Source organism: Fukomys damarensis, unplaced genomic scaffold (genome assembly GCF_012274545.1).
Source record: "Fukomys damarensis isolate Sample0158 unplaced genomic scaffold, DMR_v1.0_HiC HiC_scaffold_14, whole genome shotgun sequence".
In the NCBI taxonomy this organism is placed as follows: domain Eukaryota; kingdom Metazoa; phylum Chordata; class Mammalia; order Rodentia; family Bathyergidae; genus Fukomys; species Fukomys damarensis.
In genome coordinates, this window is record NW_022900926.1 from 72,325,160 (window position 1) to 72,341,151 (window position 15,992).

The window sequence follows — 15,992 nt, forward strand, 5'->3', positions numbered from 1 at the left end:
TACTCCTTTCCCTTTGATTGGACTATAAATCATTATTATGACTTCTTTTTCCCTTGCAAGAAATTTAACAGCATAAATCAGTTGCATTTAAAGCTGATGCTGTCCCTCAATCAAAATGTAGAGATTTTATATAGAAGGGCTTCTTTTAAGGTTAGAATTGCAAAAAAATAAAGCAGATACAACCCAGATAACAAGCAATAAAGGAATTGTTAATATATCTGAAGAATTCAAAAAAAACCTGTTAAAGGCCATTAGCAACACTGTGTAACATGACACTGAGTGAAAGAAACATTTCAAAATATACATAAGAATGATCTCAGCCATGTAAAACTTTATATGGTTAAAAAAAAAGTGGACAGACACATGCTAAAATGTCACTCAGGCAGAGAGTGGGGGTGTGGGCAATTGTTCTCCACATACAATCCTGCATGCAGATCCCTCACATGCTGTAATAATCTTGGCATAGCATTGAAAACATTTCTTATGCAAAAATGTTTTGATGTTGAAGGAAGGGGCCACTGAGCAGCTCTAACCCAGAGAACCCAGTGTCATGAAGGCAGGGGTAAGGTTTGCTGGAGTGCTCACGATTATGATGAGCGACTGTAATTCAAGCTGAGGCTGGGCAATTAAAGTCATTTCTGAGGGTTGGTGAAACCTTCCAGGGAAAGGAGAGGCTTCTGCTCAGAAGGCTGCAGGCGGATTTAGAAAAGTGATGGGAGCAGTTCACACAGCCCGGCCTGGGCAACAGGCACTGCAGACTGCTTTCCCCGGGGAAGAAAATAGTTAATTGGGGAAATTCTCAAACAGATCACGGAGAAATGTGGAGTATCACTCACAGATTTAAAGTTACTTATTCAGAGCACTGGCTCTGCATATTAACAGTATTCGATCAATAATCTTGATTGTTCTTAGAAATACCATGTGTGGCAAATAGAATTTTAAAGTATAATTGTATCTGCTGAATGCACAGTGAGATATATCTGATGGAGGAACCAGCTGTTCAGGATGTCAGTTCCCCTCATTTTCATGGCTTTGTGAAAAATATCCTCTCATTGATTCTAAGATGTGTTTTTTTCAAATATTACATCTCTGAAATCAGAATGCTCCCTATAGTACTTTTGAGAATGTCAGAACTCCACAAAGAGCATTTTTTTCTTTCTTAGTAGTATGCAGAATAACTACATGTGATATAATTAAAGGCATCTTAGAGCGGATGAGTGATAATCAGAGAACATGAACTTATTAACATGCAAGCAAAACAATTTTGTTCCTAGACTTAGTGTATTCTGCTGTTCCAAAGCCACAAATATTCATTTTTCAAAAAAGATGCTGCCTAGGATACAAAATCAACCTACAAAAAAATCTATAGTGTTTTTATATGCCAATAATAACTTTTTGAGAAAGGAATGGAGAAAATAATCTCATTCACAATGCCACTATCTGTCTGTATCTACAGCTATGTCTGAGTGAACAAATCTGAATCTAACCAAGGATGTGAATGAAAAGCCTTTTATACAGAATATATAAAGAATTTTAAAACAAATAACAAACTCCCAAGCAATCCAATAAAAAAAATGGACAACTGTCTGAAAAGACAATTCTCAAAAGAAATAAAAATAGCCAGTGAATATCCTTAAAATTGCTCACTTTCTTTAGCCAGCAGGAAAATGCAAATCAAAACTATAATCAGATTCCTCCTCACTCCAGTTAGAACGGCTATTTAGAAGGAAAGAAAGAAAGGGAGAAGACAGACAAGTGTTATTGGCGGGAATGTAAATTAGCGTAGCCATTATGGAAAACAGTATGGATCTTCCTCAAAAAACTAAAAGCTGAACTGTATGATGCAGCTGTCCCACTTCTGGGTAAACGTCCGAAGGAGTAATTAAGTCAGCGCACAAAAGAGATACCCACACACCCATGCTTGTTGCAGCACTGTTGAGAACAGACAAGCTGTGGAATCAGCCTAGGTGCCTGTCAGCAGATAAAGGAATAAAAGAAACATGATCTATATCTGTATCTATACATAGATATAGATCACACTTCTTTCTGTATCGATTCCTAGATATGTATTATACAGCCATAAAAGAGAATGAAACCCTGTCATCTGTGGGGAAATGGATGGAATTGGAGATAATCATGCTAAGCAAAATCAGCTGTATACAGAAAGCCAAGGGCTGGGGATTTACCTCAGTGGTTCCGCTGCCTGCCTTGCAAGTGCAAGGACCCGAGTTCAGTCCCTAGTACCAAAAAAAAAAATGCAGAAAGCCAAGTATTGCATGTTCTTTCATATGCAAAACAAAGAGATGACCTGAAAGTAGAAGGACTACTAGTACTAGGGGCTGGGGAAAAAAACTAGATGGAGAATAGAGAAAGCAGGGAGGGAAAGGATAGAACATGTGCCTGTATATATCACAGTGGATCCTATCAATTTGTACAAATATTAATAATCATAATGAAAATTTAAAAAAGAGATTGCCCCAAACACCAAAGAACCAACAGAATTTATCAGTATCGTTTTTGTTATGCGAAACTTGGTCTGAATCCCATCTTGACCTATTGTTACCAAGTTTCTCCATCTTCATTATTACTGTACCTGTGCAAACAGGAATTTTTCCTGGTGTAAGAGAGAGGGCTGAGGATGTAGCTCAGTAGCGCTGCACCTGCCTAGAAAGCATAAGGTCCTGAGTTCAATTCCTGATAGAAAAATGAGAGAGAGAGAGAGAGAGAGAGAGAGAGAGAGATGAAAGGAAGACAAGAAGAATGGAAGGAAGGAAGAAAAAAAAAGAAAAGAAAGAAAATTCATCATCAGAGAAGGCGCTGAAAACCTCTTCCCTCTCTTGTGAGAATGAGTCCTCTCAAAAGGTGAATCGGCTGAGTTCCCCTACAGTGAGTCTCAGGTTTGCTGAGACACTTCCTTGTAAAAGTCTTATTAATAAGTTTTGAAAAGTAAAGAAAGACCAGTAAATTAATCAATATAGCAACCTAAGAATTTTTAAACAAAGTATCTATTATATTCCTCTATACTAATATCAAATCACAGAAAATGAAATTTAAATGGCAACAAAACATCCACTATAAGTAAATCTAACCAAAATTTTTATCATCTGAAATGAACTTAATTTTCTAAAAAAATTTTCATTGTGTCAAAAATCCTCGTGTCAAAAATCTTTCAGGAGGGGACCATCTTTTACACGTTTTTTTTTTTCACCCCACTTCTCTCTCCCTCTTGGAAAAGCCAGGATCTGTACTGCTTTCCTCTTCCTGCCTTCGTAGCCATCCATCTTGGAGATTGAATGGCCCGATCGGGATAACTAAATCCAATAAATGAATTTCATGCGAATGGAGCCACAGTGAACCATTTCCGGTGGGAGGCTCAGTACCTCAGCGGCCGGGAAACAGTGGAGACAGGAAGTCTCCCGCAGTCTCCTCAACTCACCACAACCAGACTACTGCGTATTTCATCCATGGACTGCGAATCTGCTCTTGTTACAGACACGAACAATTGCAAGTAATGGGGTTGCTCAAGTGAGTAAGAATGAAGTTATTTTAACAACTGGGGATTATCTAATATCTCCTTGGAATAATTTAAAGAGTCTGAGACCAGGATGCAGCACAGTGGTAGAGCACTTGCCTAGCTTCTACACATAGGTTCAATCCCCAGTAAAGGGGGAAAAAAGCGGAGGGGGAGCACTTATGAAGTTGTTCTTTCCATAACAGACTTACACGTTCTGAAAAAGGTGGTGGCAAAAAAGTGCAGGTACCCTGGAACCCCCGCTTCTAAAAATAAGGCATAAAAAAAATTAAAACTGGCAAAGGTAAATACTGAAAATAAGGAAAGGTCCTAACATGCAGTGAAAATAAAACAGGAGGGATTTTTTTCAGGGAGAACTATGGAGGCACAATGAAATTGTTTCATAAGTGTAAAGAGAGCTTCAAACCAGTAGAAAAATAAAATACACAAATGTAAGAGGAAATGAACTTAAGAAAAATAAAAAATAAACACTAATTCTAAGGAAAATAATGTATTCAGAAGCAAAGAAATGATACACACCCATTTAGGAAGAACCAACAGATTATTTACAGTGGGAAAAAGAAACAGGCTAGTTCTCTTCAGCCCTATGAGCTAGAAGATAATACAGAACCCCCCACCTTTTCAGGTGTTTATATTTGCCACACTTCCGCTCACCACAGGGCCTTTGCATATGCAGCTATATTTGCCTGGAGTACTCTTTGTTCCCCTCTACTTTATTCCTCTCATTTTTTCATCATTTGGCTCAGGGAAGCTTGCTGTGACCTCTCATTAGAGTTTTCTAACTCAGCATTCCTCAGCTGAGTACATGGCACTTGGACAAGAGAAGCCAATGGTAACATGAAGCTTATGTGACATGCTATTCCTTCACCTAGGATTCATCTATCATCAGCCAGCATCCCTGATGCTATTTCCTTGCAGAGAGGACCCCATCCAAGACCCTCCTCAGCTCTCCATACAGATATAATTAGAAGGACAGGGATTCAAGTAAAGACAATAGTATTTTTTTAGATATTCTACTTCTGCTATTAAGACTTGGAAATGCACAGAAAAAGTCCATCTTATTATTGGACAGATGAATATTTTTAAAATATAATTTTCACCTAAACTACTCTATAAATAAAATGCAATCACACTAAAAGTTCAAACTAACTTTAGGAAAAGAATGGGCCGAACAAAAGTGAGTGAGGGGGATTTGCTCGCTGATTACTAAAATACACTGTAAAATCACACCGTCGGCAGCTGTATAGTATAGGAGTAGCCACTGGATCAGTGAAAAAGTCAGTCCAGAAATTAGACATGTAATAAACCCTCATTAAAAATGGAAGCATCTCATATCAAGGTAGGCTCTAGCAAAGCTGAAGGAGTGAGGCGGGAAAGTCCCCAGGTGACATCAGAGCTGGGCTTGCACCACGCATGGCCCAACAAGCTAAAGGCACAGGGCTGGTGACAGAAAGTTCCAGCAGGCATCTGTCAGGGCTTACACACAATGAGTGGGACAGCCAGACTGGACACTTTCTGTTCTTTCTAACGGCACTGTGAGTAGCTATTACCACATTTCTGGTCTCCATTGGATTCTGAGTTCCTTCCTTCTATTAACTGCATGGAACGGGCCCCTGACTCTGGTATTCCGGTCTTTCTCGCTGTCTTTCCGAAAGCACAACCGGACTCTTATGTTCTAGGCACCAAACGGAAATCCCTATGTGCCAGTGTCTTCAGTGGTACTCTGCGGGCCGCCTGATGTACACCTCATCCCACACTCTGCAGGCTGCTGGGGCTCACACAAGGCGAGGCTGCTTCGGTGATGAAGATGCACCTTGCACCTGGCTAAAACCCAGCCCTGTCCAAGGCAGCCCGAGACTTCCTGCTTCAGAAACCTCTCTCTGCACACTCTGGTCTCTCAGTTCCCTCTGCCCTTGTCACCTGACCCTTGCCTTTGTCAAGCACCTGGTGAAATGCTGATTGACATAGCTTTCTCCCATCTTCTGCATAGAAGTGATTTCTGCTTGTTCCTGAGGTGGGGGACTGGGTCTCACACCTCACTCTGCTCTTCTCAGTGCTTGGTTCAGAAAGTACCCATGGTGCGCTGGCAGCGTCTCCAGTCTGGCTCTCAGCCCACTCACCTGGGCAAAAAACCCATGGCCCCGGTACAACGTGCTCTTGCAAATTTTAAAATTCTGGGTAGAAATACATTTATTTGAATAGAAATAGGTTCAGTATAATAAAACTTTTCCAAGGTCACTGAAACCATATGCTAAGAATTGGGACAGCTATATAATCTCCTAAATCTGAGAAAATAAAGTTCTTTAATACATGTTTTTCCCAGCTCTGATGCTAAAATGCAGCCAACAGAAGCCAAAACCAACACTTACATGCACTCAATTTTTTTTTTCTTTTTTTTGGTACCGGTGATTGATCTCGGGTCCTTGCACTTGCAAGGCAGGCCACTGAACCACTGAGCTAAATCCCCGGCTGAAATTTTGCTCTTTGGTTTTATTCTTCGTATTTTATTTTTAAAACCAAGAGATAGACAATGTCATACCTTAGGTTAGATTAGCTTGCAATATCTGATGATGATCAGAATAAGGATGATTTTAAGGATATCAGGGAGGGTATGAAGGGGACAAAGTAGCAAGTCGTAATCATGTATGAATCAATCATAAGAATGATAATAATGCACTGAATTGAAATAAATGGCTGTAAAAGGCAATGAGCTCTTCTCGATACTTGTAAGTCTTAGATAAGATGCAGCAAAAAGATGTCATTATTTTAATAGGAAGGGACATGAATAGAATAAAATATAATTTATTTTTTATTTCAGTAGATGTAAGACAACTATGTATAGTTATTTAGTCCTATTAAGTACTAATTTGTCTCTATATGTCTAAGTAGAAAAGAATAAATGTGAAGAAATTGTAACTATGTCAGTCTGTCCTGAAAAAATGAGGTGACCCAGGTACAGAAGGGATTAACCAGGTAGAAAGAGGATTCAACTGAATCTAGCTGGGTGTGGTGGCCTGTGCATATAATCCCAGGATGCTGGGAGACTGAGGTAAGGACAATTTCAAGTTGGAGCCCAGCCTGGGCAGTTTAGTGAGACCCTGTCTCCCCCACACACGCACAGAGACACACACACAAACAGCTGGGGGTGAGTTTGGTGTGAAGGCCTTGGGTTCAATCCCCCGTAGCGCCCCCCGTACAGAGTGATGGATCTGCCAAATGTCTTCAGAGGAGTTTCAGTGCGCAGATTTGTTCCTTCCCCGGGTAGGAGGTAAAGCTCTAAGTGTGCCCAGTAAGTACAATGAGTCTTCAAGACCCAATCTTCCTTCTCAGGTAGAACTCTCACTCTGTTGTTGTCTGTCTGGGTCCTCGTCAGGAGGCTGTCCTGTGAGTGAAGACTCCAAATGCCTGCCAAGTCCCTTTATCCTTGGCCGAGCCTACTGAGGCCCCTCTCCTGACTCCAAATGTGGGACTTTTCCTGCCTACGTAAGGTCACAGCAGCCAAGGTGATAGAAAACCAAGAGTCAGTCACTTCAGGGGAAGGATGAAAGACACATGGACAGAGTCAGGAGAATAAGCACAGCGACATGGGAAAGCACCATCTACGCTGCAGGGTTTGGAAACATGTTAGAGCAGTTGACAGGGTGGAGAGAACAGCGTCAGAGTTCTGGGCAGCTGTTCAGCTACACCCAAGTCTCCCTGCTTTCTGGGACCCACCAGTCCCCTCGGCCTACCCAGGAAGGGAAAGAAGGCATCTTCAACCCCTAGAGCTGCCCCTTAGGAGGTGCCTCAGAGAGCAGGAGAAAGTGGGGCCAGGCCCAGGAGGGACTGGTCATGCCACCTCCCTTCAGGTGGCCCTCCCTTCTTTTTAGATCAAGTCCCCCCACCCATGGCCTTTCACTTCACGTGGTATCCCAAGACTCTGGGTGTTGGCCCAGGGGCTGTTTCTCTCAGTGGTGCTCCTCACACAGGAGGCTGCCCCCTCACACTGCTTCCCATGGGTCCTCTGACAGCTGGCTGCATTTGCTCCCTGCGAGGTGCTGGGTGCCCGGCTTACGGGGTAGGGTTGGCTATGGTGAAGCAGGAGATGTAGGATCTGCTCTTTGCTTTGCTAGGTCTCCACCAGGAACTATCTCTCCTCTGCCTCCAGCTTCTGCAGGACAGGCCCACAGGGTCCCAGCCTCTGCTGGCTGACCTGGCCCTGGCTTCTACTACTCCACTTCCTCTCTCTGTCCCTAGAGCCTAAGAGTGGCAGCAACTGCAAGGGCTATGGTTGAGTGCCCTACCTGCTATTTTGGCTTATTCATCACTCCACGTTATCCTGTACTAAAAATCCAATGCTTTACATACTAAAGAGATTCCCCCAGGCCAGGGATTTAGCTCAGTGGTTCCACTGCCTGCCTCACAAGCACAAGGGCCTGAGTTTGATCCAGGTACCAAAAAAAGAGATCTCTTAGTTAAACTTCAGCAGACATACATGAAAGGGACAGCAGCTGCCTGCCCTTTCGACAGGTCATTAATGACGGGGCAGAATGGGAAGCGTGTAAGAAAAGCTCCTCTGGGGATGTCCTGTCTTCCCACTATCTGAAAGGATAGCCTTTCTGTGGCTATGCCTGCAGATACCGCTACAGGCAAAAATCCACGTTCGTGAGAAGAGCCTGGAGGTTAGAAAAGATGTGATGTTCTGTGCCAGTGACATGGTAAAAAGGAAAAGGAGAAGGAGCAACCCCCAGGATAAGTACTGAAATTTACATAGTGGCGTGCACAGGGTACTATCATGTGGTCGTGACCAAGATGCATGCAGAAATTTATACAGATCTATGCATGCTTGCAGTAGTCCCCTTTATCTGCAGGTGAGCTTTCTGGGGGCTCAGTCACCCGTAGTCAGCTGTGGGATGAAAATATTACCATAGGGCAATGAAGAATAGGATATTTTTCAGAGACAGGGGAGACCACAGTCACATAACTTTTAGTACAATATATGGTCATAAGTGTTTTGTTTCATTATCACTTTTTATTAATCTCTTACTGTGCCAAATTTGTAAATTAAATGTTATCATAGGTAACTATGTGTGGGGAAACAGTATCTATAGGGCTCAGTACTGCCCGCAGTTTTAGGGCAGCCTTAGAACACGTCCCCTGTGGATAAAGGGGGTCTGCTGTATACACGTATAGATGCCTAACGCATCCCTGGAAGTGTTTTTGAGGTGGGAATAACTGCACCTTAGTAGAGTAATGAGGGGCACTGGGGGGTCTAGAAGCTGAAGAAGGGACTTCTCTTGCCTACTGTATTGTAACTGTGGGGTATTGCACGTCTTCAAAAACTAAAGCAACGTCAATCAAGCCTAAGTGAAGGACTGACATCCCCGGCTGTTGGTCAGCCGGGACCAGCTGCACTAGGGTGTAGGAGGTGGGTGGGGTCAGGGGCTCTGGATCCTGAGAAGATTACAGATGGAGAGCCGGTATGTGGGTGCTGCACTTTCCGTGTCCCTTGATTTGTGCACCTGCTCTGACCCAGGTGCCTAACAACCCCATGATTCAGCTGCCCAGACCAGCAGCCAGTGCAGTGGGCAGTTATGGCACCCGAGGCGTAGTTCCGAGTGCTAGGGGAAATATCCTGGACCAGACTCCTCCGCGGTCTCTACCCAACACTAACCGACAGGCAGAAAAGTCACTTAACCACACTGGGCCTCAGCAACCTCGTCTCTGTAGGTTTAGATCTCCAAACTCCCCATCAAGCAAAGCTGACAGAGTGAGCTGGTAAAAGAGACAGAAACCCCCATTCAGACTCAGACTCAGTTCCATAGGCAGCAAAGGCAAGGGAAGCACCGACTCCACTCAAGCCCCCAGAACCAAAAGACAACGTGGAAACAAAAGGGCCGGGAATACTACAGATTTATTGGTGTGGCCCCTGCTGCTGAGAAACTGATTCCGTAGACTGGAGCCAAGCAACTTCATTGCCTGCAGCTGTACCCTAAGACGGGAGCCAGGAGAAAGGCTGTGCCAAGGCAGCCATGGCATCATGACAGCCTTCTCGACAGTGGGGGAGGCAAGGGGCGAAGGATCTTAGAGCAGCTCCTCACTCATCTCCCTCTCTGGTGCTTTGGAGGGGTGACGTGACCTGTGTGGGATGTGGAGGGTACCACGGTAGGGCGAATCCCCCATGCCCATCTCTGGCCTTGAAGGCTAACCACTTAGTAGAGAACAGATTCCCCAGTGTGACATGGCAAGAGGGTGGTTCTAAGGTGAATTGTATTTTGAAGATGGGCACCAAAGAGCCCAGGATGCTCAAAGAGAAGAGGTCGTGAGGACTGAGGTTTTGAGGGACCAGGTCTCTGCAGCCTGCTACTCTCTTGTTCTGGCACTAGAGACAACTAGGCTCGAGGCTCTCCCCTAATCCTAGCTCATTCTAGAGGTGGTCACAGGCTTGGACATAACAATGAGACTGACCCGCTTCTGTCTGCAAGCAAGGATATCATGAGAACTCACAGTAAGAGTTGCATCACCACAGATCTCAGGAACTCCTAATCCTCCACCCCCACAGGTTTGTGTAAGGACATTGCCTGATTTGCTCAGCTTTTCAAAAAAGAGTGCTACCTATCCCCTTGTGTCTCTCTCCTACAAACATGAATTTCTGCCTGGGATGTGAGTCAAATGACATGTCTAGTCCTTGGCTAGATCAAAAATCATCACCTTCAAAGACGTGTTCCTTAGAGAAGTAGTTTTCCCAAGGCTCCTTCATAGCTGGGCCTGGAAATGGCCACATGGAATTTTTCTACTCTACATCCTTCCCTGTGTTGTGATTACAGCACCTGCAATGTGTTGTTCCATTTGTTTGTGTCCGAGTCTATCTCTTTCAACATACTTGAGCCCCTGAAGAGGCTTTACATCTCAACCCACGGATCACCCTGCCCCAGTTCAGGGTTTGCACATCTAAGGGACTTAGCAATTGCTCCCCAAATGAATGCATGCATAGATGAAGGAATGCCCAGTGACCTGCCCCTCTTCCAGGACTCCCCCCACTCCTCAGCACTGAGGTAGCAGGATCCAGCCCAGGACATTTGCCCTTTTTGGTTACTAGGGGTCTCCAGGCTCAGAACTGCACCTGTGGAGTGCTCAAAAGCCACTTTTCAACAAGAAGGCCACCCCAGCAAGGCAGTGTACCTCATGCTGCCAAAATAGGTCGGCACCTGCTTTGTCTCTTTCATTCTTTCCAGTGGTTCTCAGATAGACATTACTGTCCTTGGATTACAGAGGAGGAGCTGAGGCCCAGAAGAGTTGCAAGAGGTCACCTCTCAGGCTCCTCCCCAGGCTCTTTGCACAAATCTCTTCAGCTGTCCTCTTGGGTCAGCCCTGGCTGGAATCCACCGAGCCATCAATGGAGCCGGGTGGGGAAAAGGAGGGAAACTTGACCCTTCAGCCCATAGCTCCCCACCTCTGTCGCCTATTAAGTGAGAGCTGAGATGGTATGAGATGACCAGTAACTAGTCACGAGGTGACTGGATAGTAATTATTTGGTCAGTGCCCACAACACACATAGCTGATCCAGAAAGTATTTTTAGTACATGTTTGCAGTACATAAGGATTACATTCCTTGTGAGGAGTTGGTACCTGTACATAACACATCTGAATTTTGATATCACCTTCCCCTGCCCCACTTCCAGATATGTGCTAAGATTGTTCAAGAGTGGTTGAAGCCAGCACTTGCTGGAAGGTGATGGTCTCTGTCAAGGAGACCAGGGACTTCGTCACTCTGGACCTGGACCTGAACCTGCATGCCAAGTGTAAGGAAAGGTACTTTGCAGGGCCACACATTTTTCTTTCTCTTTTAGCAAACCACAATTTCCTGTTTTGTTCTCTATTTATACTTTATTTACATTTAGTTTTGAGAAAGTGCTGGTGGTTTGGTGTTTGGGTTGTTTCTAGTTCAATCTTTACAAAGCAAACTCTCTCTTCAAGATGAAGTTTTGTGATATAAACCAACTGTAGACCCAGATTCCTTTCAAATATCTTACTAAGAAATATCCTCAAAACTTAGACAATAAAGCAATAGGTTCAAATAACATCAGTCACAACTCTCCAAGTGGGCACCTGGACAGGAAACCACTTGCCAGTGTTGGGGATCTGTGAATTCCTCCAGGAGAGGGAATCCTTAGTGGGCAATCTTTCCAACACAGATATTTTACAGATTTTTCAGGTCCATAGTCACTTACCCTGAGTCCAGAAATGTGTGACTATGATATCTTCATTATGATACTCTTTGGAAAATACTGGAGTATCTAAGGTACTTTGTTAGAGTTATATATTGAGATGTGGCAACTTGAAGTTTGCCCCAGGGACCCCACTGGACAGAAAGAAACACTGCCTTGGGCCCACAATGAGCAGGATACAGCAGGTGGCAGAAAATCAACACTGGAACCAAAGCCCTCTTCTTCTAGGCAGGCCAAGCAAACAGGCATTTTAGAAGTGAACGGCAAAGAGCAGATATGTAGTTATCTTAAAACTGATTAATCTTCCTGAACAGACAAGGACTGTGTTTCTCCAGGGATCAGAAGAGCTGGCTTTGAGAGTCAGTGGGCAGTGGGTGGATGGCAGAGTGGCCCTTGGGATTCAGTGTTCTGAGATGTCAAACTAAAATCCAGCACTTGCCAGGTCCTCAGCAGCAGACTATAGTAAGGATCCCATGAGAAAATGACCAGGAGAGACCTGGAGATTTATAGAGCCCTGTGGGATATAAATTACTGCTGTTCTCAGACAAGTAGTACTATTTTTTTGTTGTTGTTGTTGTTCTCCTTGAAGAGGACAGAGTCAACAGAAACTTGTTTCCTGATCACCCTGTTTGTAGTATCTCAAAGACAGCACACAACAGAACCATTTATGTGTACTTGTCAAACCAAAATAACAAAAGCAATGCACCCCAACGGGGCCACACCCTTGGTTCTTCCTGCAGAGTTCACAGTAGTGCCGTCTCCTGTTCAGACAGTACCTGCCTCATGGGGGTAGAGCTGCTGGCCATAAGCTGGCACCAGAAGGGGTTTGGAGCTCTCTAGAAAGCTTGGGGGCTGAGAGGAGATGTGGGTCCAAGCTGCCCACCGCTGTCACCAGTCACATCTGGACATGTGCTCACTGCTTGCGCAGCACCCCTCCCCTCCTACTTCACCACCCAGCATCCCAGCAAGGACAGGGTGGGCAGGTCATTATCTCTCTGGCCAGTGTTTCCATATGGCCTCCCTCGCACAGCCAGTTGCTTTCCAGGCTTCAAAGGTACTACAAGACCAGGGCCAGAAAGCAAGCTGTTAGCCTTCAAAAGGGAAGCACTGGCCAGAAAAGGATGATTCTCTTTCTCCCCTCACTCGTTCCTGCACCAGCCAATGATACTTTCTGGTCATCTACTATTATGCCAGGCACATAGCGATGCCCTCACCCACTCCTGGCATTTCCCTGCATGCTGTAGCTTGCACCTGAATCTCCCACAGTCCGCATCATCAACACAGAGCTTCTCCATGGCGCACTCATATAGGTCACCCAAGGGGAAGCAGCCCCTGGATGCGCTCACTCCATAAAGGGCAGTGGCCAATAACCACAAAGACGGTCTCTGTGGGCCAGCAGTCTGCCAGCCCATGGCAAAACTGCCAGAGTTATTTCAAGCCTCCCTGAGACAGGGAGGCAGAGATCAGAGTCCCCTGGCCTGTCCACAACTCCATCATACCTGTGTCCTCACACTGCAGATGCTGTCCCTGTACACAGCTACGTGCAGGGCTCAACTCTCAGCACCAGCCAGGCAACAGTAGAGGAGGATAAACAAGCAAATTAATAAAACATGCATGTGTTATTTTGCTAAATCCTCACTAAAAGCCCTTAAGACAAGAGTCTTGATGTGTCCCCCTTATACAGAAGATGGATCTAAATAATAAGTCAAATCTACACAGCTCACAGCTCAGATGACTCCTGGTGTCTCCAGAAGTCACGAGGTGATGCCCACCCACTCTCTAGTCCAGCATCTGCTTATCAAGGTGTGAGTGGCTGAGATCCCATGACAGCCATCTCCCAGGGCCTTTGTTTCCAGTAGGAGGTGGAAGGTGTTGCATTTTAAAAGCTGGCTCTCCAAGACCACAAAGCGTAGAAGCCAAGTGTGTGCATGCAGGTGCACACGCACGCACACACACATACACACACACACACAAACACACACAAACACACACACACCATGTCTGAGCTGGGTGAAAGCTTATGTGACTTCTCAGGCTTGGCTTACAGTGACTCCTCAGCCAGTATGGTTCAACTGACTCAAACCAAAAGGTAGAAGGGTACGGTGGCACACACTTGTAATCCCAAACCCTTGGGAGGCTAAGGCAGGAGGATCACAAGTTTGAGCCTAGTCTAGGATACATAGAAGACATTGTCTCTAATGAATTAAAGAAATAAATAAACAGAGGCAGGGCAGGAGCCATGCAGTGACTCAACTGCGGACATCTACTTCTTGGCTCTAAAAGAAAAATTAAAGAGGAAAAATAATGTCCCCTTTGCCCTGCTCCCTCTCTGGTGGATAGCAGTCAGCAAATAGGGTCTCACTCAGTTATTTTTGAAAGTTTTCTCTCCTTTTCAGAGGTCTCCTGAGGTTGCACAACACCAACTGAATCAATTCTTAATCAGCTTGCTATTTACCTTCTGAACATCTGTACCAATGTGAATGTTTATTGGACACACATGAGGCATTTGGGTCTGGCTCTGAGGACACAAAGGGACACGAAGACAAGCACATAGACTGAAATGCACCTGTGGCAATGCAGCTCTGGGATGAGCCCTCGGACTCTAGGAGGGGCCAGAGCGAGTCTCAGAGCCAAAACGCAGGTGGCCAAGCATCACGCAGGCAAAGAAAACACAGATGCATCCCTGGGTCCTTTCCTAATTTTCAGGGCAAGTAGAAGATAGAATTGACTGGGGAGTTACAGGTGACGGGGACTGTTTTATTTGCATCTGGTACAGAAAAGGGAACTGTCTCACACCAGAGGCAGAAGAGCTGGTGACAAGGGTGAGATGCTGGGGTGGCTAGGGTGGGGACATTGACCCCAGCTCCCGGGATTAATGAGCTAAAACCTCTGCAGGCTCCAACAAAGCCACCCAAGTGCAGCAGGGGTTTACGACAGCTGCTGTTAGAAAATTTCCAAGGAATCAGGAAAAAAACAAAAGCACTGGAACAGTGGAAAGGGGCACACGTTAGCCCAATTTTCAAAATGACTTGTGTTACAGACATGAATAATTATAGTCATCGGCTACAGATCTGATTATCAAACAACTGTTAAATGCTTATAAAAACTATGGTCATTTGTAAAGTGACATTGGCTTCTTTAGAGAATGCATGTGTTCCCCTCAAGTTTAAGGCATAACCTAACTAGATATACTGAGGCCCACAGGCAGGACAATTAGGTTAGAAATTGTGAGGATGCTACAATCATGAAGTCTCCTAATTATTGCAAAGTATTTGACAAATCTTCCCCATGATTATTTCATGGATCAGATAGCAACATATAAAGAAAATGATAAAACTGCTGGGTAGAATCATGACTAAGGAAATAGCACCTAGAATTCCAGCTGCATAGATAATGGCAGCACCAGTCTTCAGGTTGTCTCCAGCTGCCATAGGTCTCTAGTTTTAGTTATAGTCTCCTTGGTGGCATGGGTGAAGCTTTAGAGAGCAGGTTTATCAAATAAGCAGATGACTTATGTCAAGATACAACTAATGTTACAGATGGCAGAAATGAGATTCAAAAATTTCAATCATGAATAGCAATCAAATGAAACTTTTAATAGATAAAAAATGGGAGGCTCAGGCAGGAGGATTTCTGTGAGTTTGAGGACAGCCTAGGCTACACAGTGATTCAAGGCCCACATGAACTACATAGCAAGACCTTGTCTCAAAAAAAAAAAAAGAAAAAGAAAAAGAAAAAGAAACAAAGCTGAACTGTCATTCACAAAAGTGTATTATGGATTTGACAGGAAAGGCTTCCAGTGTGAAAAAGATTTAGGAATCTGAGTCAGTGGCACACCTTATTTAGATTATGATGCAGACCATTTTATGAAAAAGCTCATGGGAGTTCAATCCCTGGTACCAAAAACAAAAAAACCCAAAAAGCTCATGGGAATACAGATTTTCTAGGATCCAGATCAAAAGAAACAATAATCCCATTATCCAGAAGACATTTGGAGTTTTACACCTATTTCTGGGGGCAAGAATTAAAATAAATACTGACTCAAAAATGAGGGAAGGGGGCTGGGGATTTAGTTCAATGGTACGGCCACCTGCCTCACAAGCACAAGGTCCCAAGTTCGATCCCTGGTACCCCACCCCAAAACAGGGGAGAGAATGGCATATGGCACTTTCCTTTGTGAAAGAGTCAAAATAACTAAGAGCAGTTAGCCAGGAAAAAGGGATTATTCTTTTTTTTTTTTTTTTTTTTTTTTT

General features: G+C 44.4%; 1 protein-coding gene across 7 annotated transcripts in view; it reads right to left on the reverse strand.

Moving 5' to 3' along the window:
* The window catches only part of Scml4 (Scm polycomb group protein like 4), a 99,137-nt gene that overhangs the window by 56,550 nt on the left and 26,595 nt on the right, over positions 1 to 15,992 (reverse strand). The window contains exon 1 of one of the 7 annotated variants that reach the window (XM_010635320.3): positions 2,594 to 2,613. The exons of the other annotated variants lie outside the window; for them this stretch is intronic. The gene's annotated coding sequence lies outside the window, so the exon portion shown is untranslated. Of the gene's footprint in view, positions 1 to 2,593; positions 2,614 to 15,992 lie in introns of those variants that run through there. 7 annotated transcript variants of the gene reach the window in all.